The 24,216-nt window shown below is 39.1% G+C and overlaps 1 protein-coding gene across 2 annotated transcripts in view; it reads left to right on the top strand.

Moving 5' to 3' along the window:
- The window catches only part of KCNJ16 (potassium inwardly rectifying channel subfamily J member 16), a 173,177-nt gene that overhangs the window by 106,199 nt on the left and 42,762 nt on the right, over window positions 1–24,216 (top strand). The gene's annotated exons all lie outside the window — the stretch shown is intronic.

Raw genomic sequence — 24,216 nt, 5'->3', positions numbered from 1 at the left:
CTAAATATTACTTGCTCTATCTAACCCATGAAACTTTAATTTGGATTTTCATGTCCTTTTAATAAGACTAAGTTCATTTAGGTAATTGTTGTTTTGACGTTTTTTGGACTGAGTTTACATTTAAGTATTTACCACGAACATGCTTAATTGTACGTTTTAGCAATGTTATAATTATCCTTACTTTTACTATAATATAATCTTTCAGTTGTGCGATGTCTCAAAATACACAGAAAAACACATTTTAGATTTATGTGTAATTGTTGGGGGAACATCTTGAAAGCACAGCAGAATTCTTGTTTATGCTCCATAGAGTTGACTCATGTTTAGATCTTTGTTATATATATATATATATTTTTTTTATACATAACCTGCGCTATACTAAGGTTATACTAATGATAAAGTTAAGAAGAATATTCAAATCCTTTAGAACAGTTTATCAACCTATTTATCTGTTAAAATTCCCTTTGATGGAGAGTTTTGTAGAAAAAAAGCATTTACACTTTTCTTACTGTGGGCCTAATATTCAAAACCTGGCCAATTTTTTTAGACCTTGTATTATAATCTAGGAGTCTCTGTTTCCCATTAAGAACACTATATAGCAACATAAATATTTCTAAAAAATGTTTAAGTGCCATACAGACGAGACTTCTTAGACCATCTCACCTGAGGTTTTGAATATCAGGTAATAAATAAGTAGCACTATACCCCTATAGTTACAGTTTTCCAAATACATTTTGAACTCAGAGACCACATTTATTATTTTATCTTGCTTCTACAAATCTTAAAATTATAATGCATTTTTTAAGGAAAAATTGTAAACTAATACCTGGATGCAGACCTCCCTACTGTCCCTATTTGAGAAGGACGGTCCCTAATTCTGACCTCTGTCCTGCTGTCCCTCTGAGACAACTATATTTCCCTTTTTGTAGAATTTCCCTTAGCTCCACCCACAAACCGAGCAAACACACCTACAAACTGACAAGACATGCCCACCAGTCAACCAGTCACACCCATAATCCCACCCACTATCCAACCATGACCCTGCCCCTCCCAACACTGCCCCGCCCACAACATGGTGACAGCCTGCTCACCCACATAAATCCCTTATACTTGGCCACAAATGTTGGAAGTTATGTGGATGTGCCCAACTCTGATCTAGGGAAATAACAGCCACCACTTGGGTGAAAAATATATATAATAACGTGCTGTATTTAACTCCTGTCTGTTTTACAAGTTTCATTGGGTTACTAATTGCTGCCATAGACAGAAAAACAAATCTGTATCCATTGGTCATTAATGACACCTATTATGTTGCAGGAACCAATAGGGGCTTGTATTTTTCAAGCTTCAGTTATTAAAGGTAGAGTAAAGTCAAAATTAAACGTTCATGATTGAGATCGATCTTGTATTTTTTAACAACCTTTCAAATTACTTCTATTATCAAATTATTAATATCCTTTGTTGAAAAGCAAATATAGGTAGGCATATAGGAGCTTAGGAGTGTGTACATGACTTTACCATTCTTTGACACCAGTGTTTACCAAGCTCCTAAGCTCACCAAGAATTACTCTTTAATAAATATTAAGAAAACTAAGCAAAATTCATAATAGAAATAAACTGGGAAGATGCTTAAAAATAAGTTTAATTTTGACTACACTGTTCCTTTAAGAACCCCATTGCAAGCACTGGAATTATTGCTACAATAGAAAGAGTTAAGTAGTGAATAAAATGTTTCTGCATAGCCTGGTGTGAGAAATGGCTCAACAGTGAATAGGTTAATTGGCTGGTTCTGATTTGTATTTCCAGTTAAGAATGCTGCACAATAAAGTAGCAGCGCATTATCAACAAATTCCACAGCAAAACCAATGTATTTCTGCATCTCCTTCACACTCTCCTTGACACTGTAGACTTATATAATGGTCATGTGATTCTATTGGCTTTCAGTGTTTGCATTTAACCTGTTTTTCCAGATAAGACTATTATAGTTTGTAGGCTTTGGATCAGGCATGAGGAAAGAAACATAGAGTCCAATGCTCACATTTCCACTCTATGCTATCATTTATCCTTGTTTGTTTCAAGACAAAACTCCATTGGTTGCAGTATCCCAGCTTCATGCTGTACCTGCTGTTGCTTCCTTTTTAAATCATTGCCTATGTATATTAATATAATATAAATGTTTTTTAAGGCTGTGTAGGAAATAAAGGCTGTGACACACTGCAAGCGATGCGGCGGGAGGCGAAGCAGCTGCTTTGCGTCGCATCGCTTCTGAAGGTCAGATATTTCATCTCTTAACACTTAGCTACACGACCTGACACAGCAGAGTGTTCAGAGATGAAAAGGCAAGCACACTGAGCATGCAGAGCCGCATCTACACACTGCGCACTGCAAGCGATGCGGCGCGAGGCGAAGCAGCTGCTTCGTTTCGCATCACTTCTGAAGTTCAAATATTTAATCTCTGAGTGCTCAGCTACGTGACCTGATGCAGCAGAGTGTTTAGAGATGAAAAGGCAGGACACACTGAGCGCGTACCAGTGACGTGCAGTGAGGTCAGAGGCTGGTGAGGCACTAGATATGATACACCGGAGAAACACATGTACAGAGGGCCGCAAGTACCCCCAACAGAGCAGGTTTAAATGATAGCTGAACCAGTGCACAGGTGACCTAATCAGGTGATGGGTGAGAGCAAGTTAGTAACAACTGAGTTACTGATCAGCTGATTACTTCACCTGTGCACTGATTCAGCTATAGTGAAAACCTGGCCTGTTGGGGGTACTTGAGGACCATTGTTGAGAAACACTACACTAAAGCACCAGCTCATGGGAAATGTATTAATTACCTGGAGAATAAAGCACACATACTCTGCTCACTGACACCCACACACACTCTGCTCACATACACACTCACACAATTCTGTGGCACAGTGCCAGTTACTAAGCAATTAGAATGATACACAATCTCTTCTCTACTCACTACTGTATTGTAAAAATAGAAATAATTTACCATACAAGTTTTACACAAAGGAAAAGTTATCAATACTGCCAACAAAGCTGCTGCAATATGGCGTTCAAGAAACGCACGTGCACATCCCACTTAGGTATGCTCTTCAACAAAGGATACCAAAAGAAAAAAAGTACATAATAATAAAAGTAAAATAGAAAGTTTTTATTTTTTTTGTGTGTGCAATTTATATCTGAATGATGGAAATGTAATTATAACTTTCATGATTCTTTCAAAAACTAATTTGATTTGCTGACATGGGGCCAGTAACAGTTGATGCTAATTCTCAAAATATAAATAACTATAAAAGTCTATTAAAATAGCATGCTCTACCTCAATCATGAAAGTTTAATTTTAAATGTCTACCTTTGACTATGTGTTTAACCAGTTACTTTACATTGGCATTATTTCTAAAATCATTTAACTGCAATAATTACATATATTTTTTAAATGACTCAATATTTCCTTTTTATTAATATAAGCTTGTATAAAAGCAGCACATATTAAAAACACAATGCAACAGCTTTCAATTGATTTGTGAATTACAAGTCAACAGCAGTCTTTAAATAAATGGAGACACAGAGAAAAATAAAAATAGATAATGCATCCTCTGACTGAACAGGCATAACATATATGGAGTTTGTACCTAATTAAATCAAATAACCATGAAAAAGGGAGGCTTAGCAATATTCAATGTCAAAAACTTTAATTTAAATAATGTGGACACTGCACACTTGACTTTAAACTCTGGGTTTTAAATTATGGATTTAAATTTGAATTGACCCTTTGACTTCCTGTCAGTATTGGGTTATGCTCACTTACTGTCCCCCTGTTAATGAGCTGTATCTGAACATAATGTGTGAATCACAAGAGATGTAGAACACTACTTTACTCTTCTGCTTGGTGTCATCTGTTCTTAGGTTACATTAGCTTCCAGTTGTGTCACATGACCCTGCTCACTGCATCCTCCTCCTGATTAATCTATATATCCTTCACTTGCTAGGAGGCATCAAGAGGGGTGCCTCCTATTGGTCCCAATTTTTGCTGCTAATATATTGACAGAACACAGGTGGCGCTGCAGCACAGCTTTTCCTTTGATCCATGTACTGCAATGGAGAGAAGCGTTCCTGTACCTGCCTCTCCATAGCATTACATGGGGGGAAATATTTTTTATTTCTTTTTGTTTTAATTAAAATTTAATTAAGCTTTGGCCACATATGGCAGGGTAGGCACTGCCTCCCCTGCCTCCTATGAGTGCACGTCCCTGGCGCGTATAGCCGCTTGTACACGCTGTGCGCCGCTCCGCTTGCAGTGTGTCACAGCCTTTAAGGCTGTGACACACTACAAGCGATGCAGCGCGGGGCAAAGCAGCTGCTTCGCATCACTTCTGAAGTTCAGATATTTCATCTCTGAGTGCTCAGCTGTGCGACCTGACGCAGCAGAGTGCTCAGAGATGAAAAGTCAGGACACACTGAGCACGCACAGCCGCATCTACACGCTGCATGCCGCTCCGCTTGCAGTGTGTCACAGCTTTTAAAGGTTAAAGCAGTTGTTTAACCACATTTTGTAAACATCTTATAGACTTGTTTTTTAACACAGCTATTTTGCAGATGTGTTAGTCTTTACACAAATGCTAAAATTAATATATTTTCACAATTATTTTTCTTGCATTCATCAGAAATACAATAGACAAGTGGCCCCTTTAACAATGGGCATACACATGCATACAACAACAACATTTTTTTTAAATTAATTTAATCATGCACTTTAATCTGTTAATTTAAAGGCAGGAATATTTTTTCTGCACGAGGTAAAGGCTTCACTAGTTGGTGTTGCTGCTGTCTTGTATTAGTATCACTAGCTACTGCTTTAGCAAAGTTTAATAAAACAAACAAAAAAAGAAATGAAATGTTTTTTTCATGGTGAATGATGTAACCAAAACAAATTCTTGACTATTTTGATCACATCAGACCTGGGCCATTTGAAACCCCATTTCATAGACAAAAAGAGTTGCTAGACCACTTTTCTTCTATAGTATTACGTTACTAAACATGGCATGGCTTTAGGCTTTTTTATATAGAAACAATAAAATAAAAACACTACTGAACATATTAAACAAAGGATTATGGGTAAAGATATGTAAATGAGTAATGCTTCTCAAATTTGATTCCCTTAAAAGGTACCTTAAAGGGGTACTCAAGTAAAAATTAAACTTCCATTATTTAGATAGAGTAGCAATTTTAAACAACTTTCTAATTTACTTCCATTAACAAAATGTGCAAAGTAGTTTTATATTTATGCTTTTTGAGTCATTAGCTCCTATTGAGCATGTACAAGAATTCATAGACTATAGCTATATTCATTTGTAATTGGCTGAGGGCTGTCACATGATACAAGAGGAGTGGAAATAAACATATCTTTGACATTTGTCAAAAAAAAAATCTACTACTTGTTTGAAGTTTAGACTAAGTGCTATTGCATTGTCTTTTTATTGTGTATGTGTTGATTATGCAAATCTACTGTATTTACTGGCCCTTTAAACTAAAAATATAATTCCCATTAAAAAGTTTAATTAAGCACAGTAAAATAAATAAATAAAAATTGTTATGTAATTGTGGATTGTTTTGTCCTCTATTTATCAACTAGATTACGAGTTTTGTGGTACGGCTATTAATGCTGAAAAATTGTCGATGATGCTGGAATGGCCAGGAACGCATATTACGAGTCGTGGCGGTATACCGCAAGCATTTTAGCCTGTAACACATCGTCCATTTTGCACACAAAAAAAATGACGTTTGAGTGCAGGATTTTTTATAGCGCCTTAATACAGGTTGAGCGGTCCGGCTAAAATGCTTGTGTTACAGCCTATACCGACACGATCCATACTAATATCTGAGGGCAGTAGTTATGGATTTTGCGAAACAAAAATGTTTCACAAAACTCATAGCTAAAATGTTGCAAAGTACACTAACACCCATAAACTACCTATTAACCCCTAAACCGCCACCCTCCTGCATCACAAACACTATATTAAACTTATTAACCCCTAATCTGCCACCCACATTGGGACTATTAAATAAACCTATTAACCCTTAATCCACCGCTCCCCAACATCGCCGACTCTAAGTATAATTATTAACCTCTGACATCGCCAACACTAATAAAAGTTATTAACCCCTAATCACTGCCCCCCGACATTGCCGACATCTAAATAAACCTATTAACCCCTAAACCGCCGCCCCCTCCCACATCGCCAACACTATAATAAAGCATTAAACCATGAACCTACAGCCCCCACATCAAAACCACTAAACTGAAGCTATCAACCCCTAAACCGCTGGTCTGCCACATCGCAAAACACTAAATTAAACTATTAACCCCTAAACCTAACACCCCCCTAACTTTAAATTAAAATATAACTATCTTAAAATAAATAAAAACTTACCTGTGAAATAAAAAAAAAGTTTAAACTATAAATTAACTTAACATAACTATTCTAATAAAATTTAAAAAACTACCATTTAAAAAAATCTAAATTACAAATTTAAAATACCTATCACTACGAAAAAAAATTAAAAATCTAAAATTACAAAAAATAATAAGCACTAAATTACGATAAATAAAAAAACTCTAAGCATACAAAAAACAAAAATTATCAAAAATAAAAACAATTACACCTTATCTAATAGGGCAATGCCTTTTGTAGGACATTGCCCTAAGTTAAATCTTTTTCATTAAAAAATTACAAAGTCCCCCCTAAAAGTAAAAACACCCCACCCAACTATCCCCCCCAAAATAAAAAACTTAAATCTAAAAAAATCCTAAACTACTAATTGCCCCTAAAGCTCTTTTAAAAGTGCCCAAAGCCCTAATATAAAAAAAACACCCCAAAAAAATGAAAAAAAACTAACACTAACCCCATAAAATCTACTCATGGTTCCTGAAGTCTGGACATCCATCTTCATCCAGGTGGCGAGAAGTCTTTATCCAGGCGGCTACACCTTCATCCATCTAAGGGACGTTTTCTATCTTCATCCCGGCAGCTTGAAACAGAGCTATCCAGGACAATGAAGGCATTCTGCGCAGAGTGTCCTCATCATACGGTCACCGCTGTACACTGAAGTTGAATGCAAGGTAGCCGTTTCAAACTGGCGTACCTTGCATTCATATTGGCTGATTTGATTCTTCAAATTCAAATCAGCCAATAGGATGAGAGCTCCTGAGATCCTTTTTGGCGATGTCGGCGAGCGGCAGAATAGGGGTTAATAATTATATTTAGTGTTGGTGATGTCGGGAAGTGGCGGATTAGGGGTTAATCAATTTATTTTGTGTTGTCGATGTCGGGGAGTGGGGATTAGGGGCTAATCACTTTATTTAGGTGTCGGCAATGTCGGGAATGGCAGATTAAGGGTGTTTAGACTTGGGGTTTATGTTAGGTTTAAAGGTAACTTTCTTTTCCCCATAGACATCAATGGGGTTGCGTTACGGCGATCTCCATTCCGTGATCGCAGGTGTTAGTTTTTTTTCTATCACTCTCTCCCCATTGAAGTCTATGGGGGAAAGTGTGCACGAGCACATAAACTCAGCCCTTTGCTTTTTTGCGGTATGGAGCGTAACGCACAGCACAAGGAGGCTTTTCAGTAACTTGTAATGGCAGCGCTATGGAGAATGCGGGACCGCTCATTTTATTGCGTTTTGTACGCACCCGGTATAGCGCAAACTAGGTGTATGTAATTTATATTTTTAAAAATATGTTAATATCTCTTTCATTACCTGGTTGCTTGATAAATGTGACAAATTGTATTTTACTGCAGAGGTGAATTTTTAAGAAATTATCATTTTATTAGTTCATATGCAAAATTTTTGACATTATATGTCCACATACTAGTTAGCAGCAAGTAACCAATAGGAATGCATCTTGATCGATTGATTTGTCTCAGGGACACAAAGTACATAATTTATTTTGCCAACTGCCATCATTTGTCACTTCTCTGTTAGTTTGGCTGAATACCATGACTAATGAATTTTCACCATAAAAATTGAAATATCAACATACGAGTCCCCAGAAGTTCAAGATTTTACTTTGTTTAAACACTTGCGCCTAGATTTAGAGTTCTGCGGCCAAAGGGGTGCGTAGCTAACGCTGGCTTTTTTCTGGCCGCACCTTTTAAATACCGCTGGTATTGAGAGTTCACAGAATGGCTGCGTTAGGCTCCAAAAAAGGAGCGTAGAGCATATTTAACGCAACTTCAACTCTCGATACCAGCGGTGCTTACGGACGCGGCCAGCTTAAAAAATGTGCTCGTGCACGATTCCCCCATAGAAAACAATGGGGCTGTTTGAGCTGAAAAAAAACCTAACACCTGCAAAAAAGCCGCGTTCAGCTCCTAACGCAGCCCCATAGTTGTCTATGGGAAAACACTTCCTACGTCTGCAACTAACACTCTAACATGTACCCCGAGTCTAAACACCCCTAACCTTACACTTATTAACCCCTATTCTGCTGCCCCCGCTATCGCTGACCTCTGCATATTTTTTTTAACCCCTAATCTGCCGCTCCGTAAACCGCCGCAACCTACGTTATCCCTATGTACCCCTAATCTGCTGCCCTAACATCGCCGACCCCTATATTATATTTATTAACCCCTAATCTGCCGCTCCGTAAACCGCCGCTACTTACATTATCCCTATGTACCCCTAATCTGCTGCCCCTAACACCGCTGACCACTATATTATATTTATTAACCCCTAATCTGCCCCCCACAACGTCGCCTCCACCTGCCTACACTTATTAACCCCTAATCTGCCGAGCGGACCGCACCACTATTATAATAAAGTTATTAACCCCTAATCCGCCTCACTAACCCTATAATAAATAGTATTAACCCCTAATCTGCCCTCCCTAACATCGCCGACACCTAACTTCAAACATTAACCCCTAATCTGCCGACTGGAGCTCACCGCTATTCTAATAAATGTATTAACCCCTAAAGCTAAGTCTAACCCTAACACTAACACCCCCCTAAGTTAAATATAATTTTTATCTAACAAAATAAATTAACTCTTATTAAATAACGTATTCCTATTTAAAGCTAAATACTTACCTGTAAAATAAATACTAATATAGCTACAATATAAATTATAATTATATTATAGCTATTTTAGGATTTATATTTATTTTACAGGTAACTTTGTATTTATTTTAACCAGGTACAATAGCTATTAAATAGTTAAGAACTATTTAATAGCTAAAATAGTTAAAATAATTACAAAATTACCTGTAAAAGAAATCCTAACCTAAGTTACAATTAAACCTAACACTACACTATCAATAAATAAATTAAATAAACTACCTACAATTATCTACAATTAAACCTAACACTACACTATCAATAAATTAATTAAATACAACACCTACAATTACCTACAATTAAACCTAACACTACACTATCAATAAATTATTTAAATAAAATATCTACAAATAACTACAATGAAATAAACTAACTAAAGTACAAAAAATAAAAAAGAACTAAGTTACAAAAAATAAAAAAATATTTACAAACATTAGAAAAATATTACAACAATTTTAAACTAATTACACCTACTCTAAGCCCCCTAATAAAATAACAAAGCCCCCAAAATAAAAAATGCCCTACCCTATTCTAAATTAAAAAAGTTCAAAGCTCTTTTACCTTACCAGCCCTGAACAGGGCCCTTTGCGGGGCATGCCCCAAGAAATTCAGCTCTTTTGCCTGCAAAAAAAACACATACAATACCCCCCCCAACATTACAACCCACCACCCACATACCCCTAATCTAACCCAAACCCCCCTTAAATAAACCTAACACTAAGCCCCTGAAGATCTTCCTACCTTATCTTCACCATACCAGGTTCACCGATCGGTCCTCGGAAGTGTTGATCCAAGCCCAAGCAGGGGGCTGAAGAGTGACGTCCATCCTCAGGCTGAAGTCTGGATCCAAGCGGCGGCTGAAGAAATCCATCATCGGGCTGAAGTCGGAAGTCCATCATCGGGATGAAGTCTTCTATCAAGCCGCATCTTCAATCTTCTTTCTTCTGGAGCAGAGCGGAGCCATCTTCTTTCCAACCGACGCGTAACATCCTCTTCAACCGACGCCTACTCGCCGAATGACGGTTCCTTTAAATGACGTTATCCAAGATGGCGTCCCTCGAATTCCGATTGACTGATAGGATTCTATCAGCCAATCGGAATTAAGGTAGGAATATTCTGATTGGCTGATGGAATCAGCCAATCAGAATCAAGTTAAATCCGATTGGCTGATGCAATTAGCCAATCAGATTGAGCTCGCATTCTATTGGCTGTTCCCATTCCTACCTTAATTCCGATTGGCTGATAGAATCCTATCAGCCAATCGGAATTCGAGGGACGCCATCTTGGATGACGTCATTTAAAGGAACCATCATTCGGCGAGTAGGCGTCGGTTGAAGAGGATGTTCCGCGTCGGTTGGAAAGAAGATGGCTCCGCTCCGCTCCAGAAGAAAGAAGATTGAAGATGCGGCTTGATAGAAGACTTCATCCCGATGATGGACTTCCGACTTCAGCCCGATGATGGATTTCTTCAGCCACCGCTTGGATCCAGACTTCAGCCCGAGGATGGACGTCACTCTTCAGCCCCCCGCTTGGGCTTGGATCAACACTTCCGAGGACCGATCGGTGAACCTGGTATGGTGAAGATAAGGTAGGAAGATCTTCAGGGGCTTAGTGTTAGGTTTATTTAAGGGGGGTTTGGGTTAGATTAGGGGTATGTGGGTGGTGGGTTGTAATGTTGGGGGGGTATTGTATGTGTTTTTTTGCAGGCAAAAGAGCTGAATTTCTTGGGGCATGCCCCGCAAAGGGCCCTTTTCAGGGCTGGTAAGGTAAAAGAGCTTTGAACTTTTTTAATTTAGAATAGGGTAAGGCATTTTTTATTTTGGGGGGCTTTGTTATTTTATTAGGGGGCTTAGAGTAGGTGTAATTAGTTTAAAATTGTTGTAATATTTTTCTAATGTTTGTAAATATTTTTTTTATTTTTTGTAACTTAGTTCTTTTTTATTTTTTGTACTTTAGTTAGTTTATTTCATTGTAGTTATTTGTAGATATTGTATTTAATTTATTTATTGATAGTGTAGTGTTAGGTTTAATTGTAGGTAATTGTAGGTATTGTATTTAATTAATTTATTGATAGTGTAGTGTTAGGTTTAAAAAGTGTAAGCAAGGATAGAGGCGCCTATGGTGCAGGTAAATGGTGGTACAATAAGCACTAATAGCCCACTCTACACACAGTACTCACATTTATTGCAGGCACTCACTTGTGCCTATAGAGGCAGGCTGGATTTTAGCAGCAATCCAGCTGGCTGTTACCGGGTGGAATGGCTGGTTCGTGGGTGTCAGAGTGCAGGAACTCTATAGTAGCATAGCAAGGCAGTACCATACATAACACTGAGAGTGGATGTATAATAAAAAATGGATTTATTTAAAACATATAAAAAAGTATTCCACTCCTCACAGTGTTAAAAAACAGTTGGTACATCAGGAATACATGCGACGCGTTTCTCAGTTACAACTGTTTCATCAGGCATGTTTTTGATAACAAATCTTTACTCCTTAAATAGGGCTATGCTACTAAAAAACACCCACATCCCTCCCCCAACAATTGGCAAGCCATGAACCAATCAATGTCCCTCACACAAGAATGGGTCAGCCCCTATGTTTCTGTAATAATATAAATACTGAGATAAGAGTATAGTAACTTGTGATATGACTAAATACCTGGCTGCTTCTTAAATTTTATATATGTATATGTAACTATTTCGGCATATAATGGTATAGTGCTGGCCGACATTTGATAATAACGAATATTCGTCAATTCTATGTTTTGATTGGGCGTCCTAGCCATCACTCAAAGTGTGTTTAGTAAGAACTGTGCTTAATGTTTAGGATTCGTCCATATGGCTGTCAATCAAAGCTACTCGTCAGTTGTTGCTAGTAAGTTAGGCTTCCAATAGAAAAACTAATTTCGGGCGTGCCCCTAATTTTTGCTGACATCAGTGTTGACCTACAATAAACGCCCACCGAGGGGGTGTATTGGTTGCTACATAGTGATAGGATGCTCCATAGTGATTGTAAACAATGTATCCCATTGGTCCCGATGCCGGATACAATATTGAGGCGAGGATCACTATTGGTCAGTTAAAAATGTAAACACCATGCTCTATTTGGCCGGACCCCGGGTAATGTCAGTCTGAAAAGGAGCTATCCTTCCACAGAGTGTAGTAAATACAAGACATATATACAAATGTGTAGATATAAACCTAATGTGGATGAAATAATAATATAAGTAATGGGTTTCAAAGATTTTATTGTTATTAAAAACGTGGTGTCATGGCGTGTAAAGTGATGTTGGTATCCGTGAATAGTGCTATATAGTTGTTCGTATGAATGCATCCACAGCATTTAAAGTGATATGTATGTGGATAAATATCGCCATAAGTTTGCACATACTAATGCATCCCATGTCTCAATAGATGCAACATATGTGAGATTAAAATGAAATAAAAGTGAGAGGTGAGCCACCTACTCGTGCAAATATGACCACCACATAATAATGGGTGGCCTGAAATTAATAAATATATAGTCTAAGTGAAAATAAACCCCTAAAGCGGGAAGTGATAATATAATTTAGATCGTACCAATATAGGTACTTGTGTTCTATCTTTTAAAATATGTGTGAAAATAAAAATACATAAATATATGGTGGATGTGTGATTCGGATGTGCCCTCTATTGGATGTCTATCATACATAGACACTAATGGGGCACCCCTCCCTAATGGGGTGGCAAAACTAACTATGGGAACAGCCCTATTTCAGTCTCTGTTAAAGTACATATAACCTATACGTCTACCAAAGCGCTAGACAAAAGCCATAGAATCAATAACTTCATTTAGCCCTGTTGGAAATAATGTTTGGAATTTAAATATCCAATAAGTTTCCCTTTGTCTTAGACGCGTGAATCTATTATACTGGTGGCTACTGGGAATGCTCTCCAAAGGTGTAATACTGAATTGGCATTTGCCTGTCCTACTTTTAATGCAATAGTGCCTTGAAACACTATGTTTAGATGAATGTTTGATTATATTCCATTTATGTTCGCCCCACCTCAGACGTACCTTCCTAGAGGTACGTCCAATGTACTGTACCCCACACGCACAAGTGAGTGCATAAATTACATAACCAGAATTACATGTTAGATGTTCTCTAATCTGGTGGTTTTCCCCTGTTGCATGTGATATTATGGATTTTTTTCCATGTGTAATGAACTTGCACATATGGCACCGTCTATGTCCACATCTATAGGACCCAATATTGTTACTGATCTTCCCATTCATGTGATCCTGACTTCTAGGTCCATTTTTATTGTGTTTGTTGTGCTTTTTTGTCATGACTATCTTACTAGGTGCTAATTTTTGTTTCAGGGTTGGCGCCCTCCTATATATTATCTTGGGTTGAGGGGCCAGCACTTTTTTTAGTACGGGGTCTCTGAGCAAGATGTGCCAGTTTTTTTTTTTATAATTCTATTGACTGCCTTAAAATTGGAATTATATTGTGTGACAAATAAAGGTTGTCCCTGATGGCTTATATTTTCCGTCCCTTTTTTGATCTTACAGGATAACAACGAACTTCTGTCTAGTGATCTTGCTCTATTATAGCCATATTCTATTAGGCCCTTCGGATAGCCTTTTTCTCTAAACCTGTCCTTCAATATACAAGACTGTTCATCATACATATTAGTGGAACTACAATTGCGCCTGATGCGGCAAAATTGGCTGAAAGGAATATTGGTTTTCCAGTTGTTATAATGATTGCTGGAGTAATGCAAAAAATTATTGCAGTCAACTGACTTAAAGTAGGTGGAGGTACATACTGTACCGTTAGGTCCCCATGTTAGCAATAAATCCAAAAATTCAATTGTTTGTATCTGTATATTGGATGTGAGGTCTATACCCATATTGTTATTGTTTAGGGAGTCAACAAATTCTTGTGCTTCACAAGTGGAGCCCTCAAAGATGAATAGTAGATCATCTATGTAACGGCCATAGAACACCAGATTGCCCCTCCACTTTGTATCGTAGATGTAAGTTTCCTCGAAGATCCCCATGAAGAGGTTAGCAAAGCTGGGGGCAAATCTGGTGCCCATGGCCGTTCCCTTAGTCTGCAGAAAAAACTGGTCCAAAAATTGGAAGTAGTTGTGTTTAAGTATGAAATCTATCAAAGTTATGAGATATTCTTTTTGTTTGTCAGGCATGTATATGTCCCTATTCAAAAAAATCGAGGTAGTTCTTAGCCCCCATTCATGTGATATATTAGAGTATAGGGCTCCTACATCGCAGGACAGCCATATATAATTGTTTTTATATTGTATATTTGTGAGTTTTTGTAACAAATCTGTAGTATCTTTAATGAATGAGGGTAGATGTTGAACATATTTTTGCAAGAACGTATCTACATATTCACTTAGCCTATCGGTTATACTGTTGATGCCCGATATAATGGGTCGCCCCGGTGGTTTGAGGGCATCTTTATGTAACTTTGGGAGAAGGTAGTAATAGGGCACGCTAGGGTGGTCAGGAAGTAAATATCTTTTTTCTTTCTTAATTAGAATGCCCATTTTACTACCATCTTCCAAAATTTGAACCAGTTTTTTCGAAAATGTTGATGTGGGATCGTGGGCTAGTTTCCTGTAATAATTGGTATCATGAATTATACGTTCCGCTTCTCCAGTATAATCAGAATAATTCTGGATAACCAAAGCCCCACCCTTATCAGCCTGACGGATGACAATATTTTTGTCACCCGTCAGACGTCTGAGGGCTTTCTCCTCATTTGGCCAGATTCTTTTGTTGCCACTGATGTGATTGGGAATGGTCTCCCAATCATCTAATACTAATTGCTGAAATAGATCTATGTATGACACATCCTCTTTAGGCGGATTGAATGTCGAAGTAGGTGCAAGTGAGGTGTGTATGACAGAATCAAAGAGTTCCTCAGTAAGCTGTTCAGGTTCACAGTATGTAATGGGGGATGTATTTCTATTGGGTAGGTTATCTAGAAGTATAGGTGTGCCCTCTATGTTATTTTTCCTAAGTGACTTTAAGGCGAAATATCTTTGTAATGCTAATTTCCTCGTGTATTTATTGAGGTCGACAAAGAGATGGAACAAGTTATGTGTATTAGGCAGGCAATAGGATAAGCCCCTACCCAGGACCCTTATCTCGTCATTAGACAGAATATGTGAGGAAAGGTTATATATTCCCTTTTTAAGCGTGTCTAATTTCTCTTTTTGTTTGGTTTTGCCTCTGCCTCTCCGTCCCCGTTTGGGAACGGTCTTTTTTTGCCGTTTTGGAGCTGCTTGGGAGGTAACTGCTGGTTCCTCCTCCATAATGGAGCGAGGTTGGGTGCCCCTAAAAAAACCTCATTCGAGGTAGTGGCCTGATTCTCATAATGTGGGATTTGGTTACTACCATTTCCACATTGTCCCTGGTTGTTATCCGAATTAAAGGGAGAGAATCTGTTTTGTACTGGGATCATATTGGGGTTGTCATAGTGGTTCTGTGTGTGGTCTTGATAGGAAGGCTGTTTGTTCTGATAGCTCCTAGCTAGGTGATTATCATCATTCCGACTATTCTGTCGTCTATCCTGCTGCATATTGTGGTAATTCCTACTATGTCCTAGGTTTTGGTGGTGGTAGGTATTTTGGTGATGATAATTACCTCCCTGGTTAACATTCTGGCTGTTCGATTTTTTCTTATTGCCTTTGCCATGTGATACCGTAGTCCAATTGTCATTCTTATTAGTGCGAGTGTAGGTGTGAACCTCTCCCTTACTATAGTCTTCCTCATCCCTCTTAAGTTTTTTATTTTTAATAGCAATGATCTCCATTTGATATTCATCCACTGCTTTTATAGTCTGGGTATTTAATTTAGAGTATTCAGAATGCTCTTTCAATGGTTCTAGGTCTTTCTGCACGATGTCTATTTGGGTGGAAACTTCTGCTATTAGTTTTTCCCTATGGGCAATGAGGAGATCAATCAGGTGAAAAGAGCAATCATCTAGGGCTTCATACCATTTGGTTAGGAGGTCTGTGTCATTTTTAAAAGAACAATTCTTAAATAGCCTCAAGCCCCTAGGTATTTGCTTTTTCTCCTTATATTTCTTGAGACAATCAATGTCCCACCAATGTCTATGTTCGGTTTTCAATAGGTCTTCTAATTTGGAAAATAAATTTTCTACATTAATAATAGGTGTAAAGGTGGAGGGAGAGTCTACATAATTAGTGCCTTGTTGGTAACTTAGTCTGCGTTGATTTCTTTCAACAGATGACAACATAATGACAAGGGTATATGTACCCCAATATGTGGTTATCTGTCAAAAGTATATGATCGGTACAATATAAAAAATTATAGCTATATACCAGTTATGACATATGACCAGTTATGACAAATTGAAACTATATACCAGTTATGACATATTATGACATAGTGTTAGGTTTAATTGTAGATAATTGTAGGTAGTTTATTTAATTAATTTATTGATAGTGTAGTGTTAGGTTTAATTGTAACTTAGGTTAGGATTTATTTTACAGGCAACTTTGTATTTATTTTAACCAGGTACAATAGCTATTAAATAGTTAAGAACTATTTAATAGCTAAAATAGTTAAAATAATTACAAAATTACCTGTAAAATAAATCCTAACCTAAGTTACAATTAAACCTAACACTACACTATCAATAGGGGCATGTTAGGGGCAGCAGATTAGGGGTACATAAGGATAACTTAAGTAGCGGCGCTTTGCGGTCGCCAGATTAGGGGTTAATTATTGTAGGTAGCTGGCGGCGACATTGTGGGGGGCAGATTAGGGGTTAATAAATATAATTATAGGGGTCGGCGGTGTTAGGGGCAGCAGATTAGGGGTACATAGGCATAACGTAGGTGGCGGTCGGCAGATTAGGGGTTAAAAATTTTTAATAGACCTCGGGGGACCTCGGTTTAGGGGTACATAGGTAGTTTATGGGTGTTTGTGTACTTTAGAGTACAGTAGTTAGGAGCTTTATAAACCGGCGTTAGCCCAGAAAGCTCTTAACTACTGACTTTTTTCTGCGGCTGGAGTTTTGTCGTTAGATTTCTAACGCTTACTTCAGCCAAGACTCTAAATACCGGAGTTAGAAAGATCCCATTGAAAAGATAGGATACGCAATTGACGTAAGGATCTGCGGTATGGAAAAGTCGCGGCTGGAAAGTGAGCGTTAGATCCTTTCCTGACTGACTCCAAATACCGGCGGTAGCCTAAAACCAGCGTTTGGAGCCTCTAACGCTGGTTTTGACGGCTACCGCCAAACTCTAAATCTAGGCCTAGAAGTTTCACTACAATAACTAACCCATGTCTGCAAATAAAAATTTCACTTCAGAACATCTTCATTCAATTATCTGAAGATGAAGCCCATTATTTTATGCCTTGATAACCCACTCTGGCTTACAATAAAGATTTTCTATCAGCAGCTGTTATGTAAAATACAATCAGGTGATGAAATGAAAAAAATATTTTATGCCTCACTTTTGACAGTGGCATTTAGAACTGGAGAAAACAGAAATATTATTTCAGAAATTACAGTTAGATAATTAAATTGAAAAGCTGAATAAAATCTCAGGCCTAGATTTAGAGTTTTGCGGCCAAAGGGGTGCGTTAGCTACGCATGTTTTTTTCCCTCCGCACCTTTTAAATAACACTGGTATTGAGAGTTCTCTGAAGGGCTGCGTTAGGCTCCAAAAAGGGACTGTACAGGCATATTTACCGCCACTTCAACTCTCAATACCAGCGTTGCTTACGGTAGCGGCTAGCTTGAAAAACGTGCTCATGCACGATTCCCCCATAGGAAACAATGGGGCAGTTTGTGCTGAAAAAAACCTAACACCTGCAAAAAAAGCAGCGTTCAGCTCCTAACGCAGCCCCATTGTTTCCTATGGGAAAACAGTTTCTAAGTCTGCACCTAACACTCTAACATATACCCCGAGTCTAAACACCCCTAACCTTACACTTATTAACCCCTAATCTGCCACCCCCGCTATCGCTGACCCCTGCATATTATTATTAACCCCTAATCTGCCGCTCCAGACACCGCCGCAACCTACATTATACCTATATACCCCTAATCTGCTGCCCACAACATCGCCGACCCCTATATTATATTTATTAACCCCTAATCTGCCCCCCCCCAACATCGCCGCTACCTTACCTACACTTATTAACCCCTAATCTGCCGACCGGACCTCGCCGCCACTATAATAAATGTATTAACCCCTAAACCGCCTCACTCCCGCCTCGCAAACCCTATAATAAATTTTATTATACCTATTGGCTGTTCCGATCAGCCAATAGAATGCGAGCTCAATCTGATTGGCTGTTTGGATCAGCCAATCCGATTGAACTTGAATCTGATTGGCTGATTCAATCAGCCAATCAGATTTTTCCTACCTTAATTCCGATTGGCTGATAGAATCCTATCAGCCAATCAGAATTTGAGGGGCGCCATCTTGGATGACATCCCTTAAAGGAACCTTCATTCGGTGTTAGGACGTCGTTAGAGGAGGATGGATCCGCACCGGCTGCTTCAAGATGGACCCGCTCCTGGATGAAGACTTCCGACCCTCTGGAGGACCTCTTCTGGTCGGATAGGATGAAGACTTCGGACCCTCTTCTGGACGGATCGGATGGTACCCGGCTGGGTGAAGACAAGGTAGGAAGATCTTCAGGGGCTTAGTGTTAGGTTTTTTAAGGGGGGTTTGGGTGGGTTAGATTAGGGGTATGTGGGTGATGGGTTGTAATGTTGGGGGGGTATTGTATGTTTTTTTTACAGGCAAAAGAGCTGATTTCTTTGGGGCATGCCCCGCAAAAAGCCCTTTTTAGGGCTGGTAAGGTAATAGAGCTGTTAACTTTTTATTTTAGATTAGGGTAGGGCATTTATTTATTTTGGGGGGCTTTGTTATTTTTTAAAGGGGCTTAGAGTAGGTAATTAGTTTAAAATTCTTGTAATCTTTTTTATTTTTTGTAATTTAGTGTTTGTTTATTTTTGTAATTTAGTTTAGTTGATTTAATTGTAGATAATTGTAGGTAGTTTAGTTAATTAATTTATTTATAGTGTAGTTTTAGGTTTAATTGTAACTTAGGTTAGAATTTATTTTACAGGTAATTTTGTAATTAGTTTAACTAGGTAGCTTTTAAATAGTAAATAAGTATTTAATAGCTATTGTACCTGGTTAAAATAAATACAAAGTTGCCTGGAAAATAAATATAAATCATAAAATAGCTACAATGTAATTATTAGTTATATTGTAGCTATATTAGGGTTTATTTTACAGGTAAGTATTTAGCTTTAAATAGGATTAATTTTTTTAATAAGATTTAATTTATTTCGTTAGAATAAAATTATATTTAACTTAGGGGGGTGTTAGGGTTAGACTTAGCTGGGTTAATACATTTATTAGAGTAGCGGCGAGGTCCGGTCGGCAGATTAGGGGTTAATACTTGAAGTTAGGTGTCGCAGATGTTAGGGAGGGTAGATTAGGGGTTAATAAAATTTATTATAGGGTTTGCGAGGCGGGAGTGAGGCGGTTTAGGGGTTAATACATTTATTATAGTGGCGGCAAGGTCCGGTCGGCAGATTAGGGGTTAATAAGTATATGTAAGGTAGCGGCGACGTTGGGGGGGGCAGATTAGGGGTTAATAAATATTATGTAGGTGTCGGCGATGTTAGGGGCAGCAGATTAGGGGTACATAGGGATAATGTAGGTTGCGGCGGTGTCCGGTCGGCAGATTAGGGTTTAAAAAATGTTCTTATAGTGGCGGCGATGTGGGGGGGGGGCTTGGTTTAGGGGTACATAGGTAGTTTATGGGTGTTAGTGTACTTTAGAGCACAGTAGTTAAGAGCTTTATAAACCGGCGTTAGCCCATAAAGCTCTTAACTCCTCACTTTTTTCTGGGGCTGGAGTCTTGTCGGTAGAGGGTCTACCGCTTACTTCAGCAAAGATAGGATACGCAATTGGCGTAAGGGGATCTGAGGTATGGAAAAGTCGCGGCTTGAAAGTGAGCATTATACCCTTACCTGGATGACTCTAAATACCAGCGGGCGGTAAAAAGCAGCGTTAGGACCCCTTAACTCTGGTTTTGACGGCTAACGCAGAATTCTAAATCTAGGCGTCAGTTTCTTAAAATATGTTGTGACAAAGTATGAAACATTGTCACAACCAAGATACTGTATATTAAACAGCAATATTATCTCTGTTCAACCATAGTTTAAGGGACACTGAAGTTATAATTAAACATTAATTCAATTTTTTTTTTCCAATTTACATCCATTATCTGTGCACAATCATTATATATGCACACTTTCTGAGGCACCATTTACCACTGAGCATTTGCAAGAGTGCACTGTATATACCTATATACTTTTGGCAGGTGGCTGTCACATGATACAGGAGGAGGGAAAATAAACCCCATCTCACTAATATACCCCATCTCATTCATACACCCCATCTCACTAATAGACCTCCATCTCACTAATACACCCCACCTCACTAATAAACCCCATCTAATTCATAAACCCCCATCTCATTCATACATCCCCATCTCATTCATACACCCCACTTCATTCATACACCCCATCTTATTCATAAAACCCTCTATCACTAATACACTCCATCTAATTCATACACCCCCATCTCATTCATACATCCCCATCTCATTCATACACCCCACTTCATTCATACACCCCATCTTATTCATAAAACCCTCTATCACTAATACACTCCATCTAATTCATACACCCCCATCTCATTCATACACCCCATCTCATTCATAACCCCATCTCATTCATAAACCCCATCTCATTTATACCCCCCATCTCACTAATACACCCCATCTCATTTATACACCCCACTTCATTCATACACTGCATCTCATTCATACACCCCCATCTCATTCATACACCCCATCTCATTCATAAACCCCATCTCATTTATACCCCCATCTCACTAATACACCCCATCTGATTCATACACCCCATCACACTAATACACCCCATCTCATTCATACACCCCATCTTATTCATACACCCCATCTTATTCATACACCCCATCTAACTTATACACCCCATCTCATTCATACAACCTAATCTCATTCATACTCCTCATCTCATTCATATACCCTATCTCACTAATACACCCCATCTCATTTATTCACCCCATCTCACTTATACACCCCATCTCACTTATACACCCCCAGCTCACTAATACACCCCCATCTCATTCATATACCCCATCTCATTCATACTCCTCAGCTCATTCATACACCCTATCTCACTAATACATCCCATCTCATTCATACACACCCATCTCACTAATACACTCCCATCTCATTCATATACCCCATCTCATTCATACTCCCCATCTCATTCATACACGCCATCTCACGAATACATCCCATCTCATTCATAGATCCCATCTCACTTATGCACCCCATCTCATTCATACACCCCATCTCATTCATACACCCCCATCTCAGTAATACACTCCATCTCATTAATTTACCCCATCTCACTTATACACCTCCATCTCCCTAATACACCCCTTCTCACTAATACAACCCATCTCATTCATACACCCCATCTCATTCATACACCTCACTTCATTCATACACCCCAATCTCATTCATTCACCATATCTCATTGATACACCCCCAAATAATTAATACACACTATTTCATTCATACACCTCGCTTCATTCATACACCACCAGCTCATTTATAGACCCCTCTATCACTGATACACTTCATCTCATTCATACACCCCTATCTCATTCATACACCCCATCTCATTCATATACCCAATCTTATTCATACACCCCATCTCATTCATATACCCAATCTCATTCATACACCCCATCTCATTCATACACCTGCATTTAATTCATACACCCCATCTCTTTCACATACCAAATTTCATTCATACACCCCACTTCATTCATACACCCCCAGCTCATTTATAGACCCCTCTATCACTGATACACTTCATCTCATTCATACACCCCTACCTCATTCATATACCCCATCTCATTCATATACCCCATCTCATTCATATACCCCATCTCATTCATATACCCAATCACATTCATACACCCCATCTCATTTATACACCCGCATTTAATTCATACACTCCATCTCCTTCACATACCCCATCTCATTCATGCACCCCATCTTATTCATACACCTCATGTCATTCATATACCCAATCTTATTAACACACCCCATCTCACTAATACACCCCCAATTCATTCATACACCCCAACTCATTCATACACCCCACTTCATTCATACACCCTACTTCATTCATATACCCCCATCTCACTAATACACCCCATCTCATTCACAAACCCCATCTCATTCATATACCCCATCTCATTCATACACCCATCTCACTTATACACCCCATCTCATTGATAAACCCCAATCTCATTCATACTCCCCATCTCATTCATAACCCAATCTCACTAATACACCCCATCTCATTAATACACCCCATCTTATTCATACACCCATCTCATTCATACACCCCCATCTCATTCATACACTCCCATCTCATTTATACACCCCATTTCATTCATACACCCCATCTCATTCATACACCCATCTCACTTATACACCCCATCTCATTGATACACCCCAATCTCATTCATACTCCCCATCTCATTCATAACCCAATCTCACTAATACACCCCATCTCATTAATACACCCCATCTGTCAGGGTGCCAGGAATCAGACTGAGACGAGAAGTGCAAAAATAATCACACCTTTATTAATAGCAAAAAATAATAAAAAGTCCACAAATCAAATAACAAGCCAGGAGTCAAAACCAGAGCTGGTAGTCAGACGAGTCGAGTCAGGAGCCAAAGCGAATAGTCAGATGACCCGGAATCAGGAACAAGGAAAACAGCAGAGTCAGGAACAAGCCAGGGATAAGGAACCAGGAAGGACGTCCGGCAGCCAGGTAATACACAGGAACTCTCACAAACAGGTCTGAGACAACGCAAAGGCAAAGCATACTGAACAGAGGTCCTTTAAATAATAAGTGATGACATCACAATTCTGAGACTGCATCCTGTCTCACATGGATGATGAACAGCAGTCTGTCCATAAAAGGAAGTGCAGGAAATGAGCAGCATCCCCCACAATGCACCATAGTCAGGAAGAGAGGTGAGTAAAATGGCTGCCAGCAGCACATGGCAAACAAAAAAGGAAAAAAACCCTGACAGTACCCTCTCCTCAACGACCCCTCCCCTGCGGGAGGACAAAAGGCTTATTGGGGAAACAGGCATGGAAGGCACAGAGGAGGGCGGGAGCATGAACATCAGAGGAGGGAACCCAAAAACGCTCCTCCGGACCATAGCCCCTCCAGTGAACCAAATACTGTACATAGCCCCTGGACATATGAGAGTCAATAATGCTGCTGACCTCATACTCCTCATGGTTGTCAACAAAAATAGGATGGGGATGAGGCAACACAGTGGTAAACCGATTACAAACCAATGGTTTCAAGAGGGAGACATGAAAAACATTGGAGATGCGCATAGCAGGAGAAAGGTCAAGAGCGTAGGCCACAGGATTAACCCGTCCGAGTATTTGAAAAGGACCAACATAAGGGGGAGCCAATTTATTGGAAGGCACATGAAGGTTCAAGTTGCGGGAGGACAGCCAAACTCTCTCACCAACCTGGTAGGAAGGTGCGGGCAGACGCCTACGATCAGCCTTGAACTTTTGGCCCTGCATAGAATGATGAAGGCAATCCTGAATCTGCACCCATGTGGAACGGAGTTGCCGGAGATACTTCTCCAAAGCCGGAATACCCTGAGACATGAATGAATCGGGCAACAAGGATGGTTGAAACGCATAATTCGCCAGGAAAGGGGATAACTTGGAGGAAACATTACTAGCACTATTACGAGCAAACTCTGCCCAAGGTAACAGTTTAGACCAATTATTTTGGTGATCTGAGACATAGCAATGGAGGAACTGTTCCAGAGCTTGATTAGACTGTTCCGCAGCCCCATTGGATTGAGGGTGATATGCTCTCAGGAGGTGCATTGGTTTGTGCAG

The sequence above is a fragment of the Bombina bombina genome, chromosome 1 (assembly GCF_027579735.1).
Source record: "Bombina bombina isolate aBomBom1 chromosome 1, aBomBom1.pri, whole genome shotgun sequence".
Classification (NCBI taxonomy): domain Eukaryota; kingdom Metazoa; phylum Chordata; class Amphibia; order Anura; family Bombinatoridae; genus Bombina; species Bombina bombina.
The sequence above is the reverse complement of the archived record's forward strand: the minus strand, read 5'-3'. Positions and strand labels throughout refer to the sequence as shown.